Source organism: Lithobates pipiens, unplaced genomic scaffold, assembly GCF_037356315.1.
Source record: "Lithobates pipiens isolate NorthernLeopardFrog02 unplaced genomic scaffold, aLitPip1_a1.2 Scaffold_13, whole genome shotgun sequence".
Lineage (NCBI taxonomy): Eukaryota > Metazoa > Chordata > Amphibia > Anura > Ranidae > Lithobates > Lithobates pipiens.
This window is the reverse complement of record NW_027507718.1, coordinates 230,265,185-230,268,675: the sequence shown is the minus strand read 5'-3', so window position 1 is coordinate 230,268,675 and position 3,491 is coordinate 230,265,185.

The window sequence follows — 3,491 nt, the reverse complement described above, 5'->3', positions numbered from 1 at the left end:
GATATACATGTGCTTTGGATTACAAGCATGCTTCTGGAATGAATTATATTCGTAATCCAAGGTATTACTGTACTTCTCTTGCATGTATATGTATATCCTAAATCTTTCTTAAATAAAAAATTTGTTAAAAATAAAAAATTATTTAGGTGAAGTACCATGTTAAAAACCAAAAAACTCGGTGTTAATAAACACAAAAATACATCCACAATGTATGAAAATATGTTATAAATCACAGGTCAACATTTAATAATAAGTAAACGGAAAGCTGGCAACATAAATACCCACAAACAAATATTAATAGTAATCTAAAAAATCTAAAACCATATATGTAAAGCGCTATTCTCAGTGTTTACAAACATCAAACATAGGTAACGTCCCTTTAAATATAAGATACACCAATTTACATTTGAGATAAAGTCCCAAAAAAGTCCTTTTTATATTCAAAGTAATAAAGTGCTAAAACGCCCACAAAAGTGCTTGTGAATACAAAAGATCCAAACTCTCTTGTGCCATAATGAGAGCAAACCAATCCAGCCACCACCTCCAGAAAAGGAAACTCCTTACCCCGTAATATGAACTCTATATCACAAGGAGGTCAAAAAGCGGTTGATGGTATACCACCATTCCACGTTCCTTCCTGCTCCAGACCCGCTCAGATGTCTTTCTCAGGATCTCATGGACAGCCCTTATGGATGGTTTCCGGGGCATAAGTCTGACACCGCAGGACCATAGGACTGCAGGTGTTCATCCACACCTCTTTCTGCATGGACCATATAATTAAAAAGGAAGCACACTGCACACAGCATGATACTGCTTAAAGCGGAGCTCCACCCAAAAAGGGAAGCTCTGCTTATCTGCCTCCTCCTCCCCTCTGGTGACTCATTTGGCACCGTTCAGGAGGAGGGGGTAATGGGTACCTGGTTTTGACAGGTACCCATCCCTACTTCCGGTAGACCTCGTCACGGTGAGATCTCTTGGAGGTTCGGCCCCCCTCCTCCTTCCCCCCTGCCAGGCCAATCAGAAAGTGCAACATGCTTCACGCATGCGCAGTAGGGGACCATCCATCTGAAACAGTTTCCTTTCATCGCCGCAGTCCCGCCAAAAATCGCTGATCACCGCCATTACTAGTAAAAAAAATTATAATAATAAAAATGCTTTACACTTTTGTGCAAACCAATCAATATATACGCTTATTGAATTTTTTTTTACCAAAAATATGTAGAAAAATACATATTGGCCTAAACTGAGGAATAAATGTGTTTTTTTACATTGTTTTTTTGTTGGGGGGGATATTTATTATAGCAAAATGTTTTTTTCAAAATTGTCACTCTTTTTTTGTTTATAGCGCAAAAAATAAAATCAAAAAATCTAAATACCACCAAAAGAAAGCTCTATTTGTGGGGAAAAAAAGCACATTTTTGTTTGGGCACAACATCATGCGACTGCGCAATTGTCAGTTAAAGCAACGCAGTGCCATATCATAAAAAATGGCCTGGTCATTAAGGGGGTAAATCCTTCTGGTGCTTAAGTGGTTAAGTATATACCTATCATATATCAAAATGTTATTTAATCTGCCCTCTAATGACTGATGCAATCTTATGCCGCATACACATGACTGAATTTTCCGATGGGAAATGTTGGATGTGAGCTTGTTGGCAGTAAGTCCCATCATGTGTATGCTCCATCGGACATTTGTTGTTGGACTTTCCACCAACAAATGTTGGCTAGCATGTTCTGAAATTTTCCGCCAACAAATGTGTGTTGTGGGACTTTCCGATCGTGTGTACACAAGTCCGTCTAACAAAAGTCCAAAGTAAAAACATGCATGCTTGGAATCAAGGACAAGCCGGAAGCGCTTGTCCTTGCACTTCCTTTTTATTGGCTCGCTGTGCGTTTTGTACGTCACTACGTTCATAATTGTTGGCCAACATTTGTGTAACCATGTGACATATGCAAGACAAGTTGGAGCCAACACCCTTGGAACAAAATTCTTAGTTACAAGTCTTCTGACAATCCTCAGCTTCTCTACCAGACCTTTATGTAGAATAGTGTCAAATTATCCGGCAAATTCCAATTATCTATATAAATAGAATTTCCAGTATCTGCATTTGAACTTCCCTCCTCACAAAAACATCATGTTTATATCTCAAGCGCATATTACTGATTGTCTGTAATTCGATTATTCTTCACAATATCTTTATGTATACGATCTCCCAGATTACCATTAGATAATTTACTCACAACAGAAATCAGACTTGCTGGTCTTCCGTTTTCCATTTTATATGTAAACCCAAAAACAAAAATGTAATATATTTTCAGGTTGCCAGTCATTAGATGAATGCATTAGTTTACTATTTTCAGGCTGTTTTCCTATATTTTGGTACTCCTGCGTATAACACATTTCCTGTCCCTGGGTGATTATGTTTATTCCTCACACAAGCCGGAACCGTAGATAATTATTTTTCCTGGGGGATTCGGCCTAGGGTACCCAGAGGAAAATAATTCGGAGGTGAGTGCAGAGCACTGCAGTGAATTGTGGACGTGGCACAATTTTGCTAACAGTGGGATATGATAAAACCTGAGGTTACTCACAGTGTACATGACAATTGCATAGCTTCCAACTGCTCCTGATTTCGTGGGACTGTCCCTGATTTTGGAACAAAGTCCCTCTATCCCTCTTTCCTTCTCGTTTGTCCCTCATTTTGGTCTGATCTATATCTGCTTCAGCCCCGGAAGATATAACCCCCTTCCTGACCAGAGCACTTTTTGCGATTCGGCACTGCGTCGATTTAACTGACAATTGTGCAGTTGTGCGACGCGGCTCCCAAACAAAATTGACATCCTTTTTTCCCCACAAATAGAGCTTTGTTTTGGTGATATTTCATCACCCCTGCAGTTTTTATTTTTGGCGCTATAAACAAAAAAAGTGTAAATTTGGAAAAAAACGCATTCTTTTTTTACATTGTGCTATAATAAATATCCCCCAAAAATATATAAAAACATTTTTTTTCCTCAGTTTAGGCCGATACGTATTCTTCTACATATTTTTGGTAAAAAAATTGCAATAAGAGTTTATTGATTGGTTTGCGCAAAAGTTATAATGTTTACAAAATAGGGGATAGTATTATGGCATTTTTATTAATATTTTTTTTTTTACTATTAATGGTGGTGATCAGCAATTTTATCGTGACTGTGACATTATGGCGGACACATCCGACATTTTTGACACATTTTTGGGACCATTGTCATTTATACAGCAATCAGTGCTATACAAATGCACTGATTCCTGGCAGTGAAGGGGTTAACCACTAGGGGGCAGGGTAAGGGCTAAGTGTGTCCTGGGGAGTGTTTCTAACTGTGGGGGCTACGTGTGACACATCACTGATCTCTGCTCACAGGGAGCAGAGATCAGTGACACTGTCACTAGGCAGAACTCTTCCTCCCGTGAGACGATCATGGGTATCCCCGCGGCGGTCGGGTCTGCGGGACCC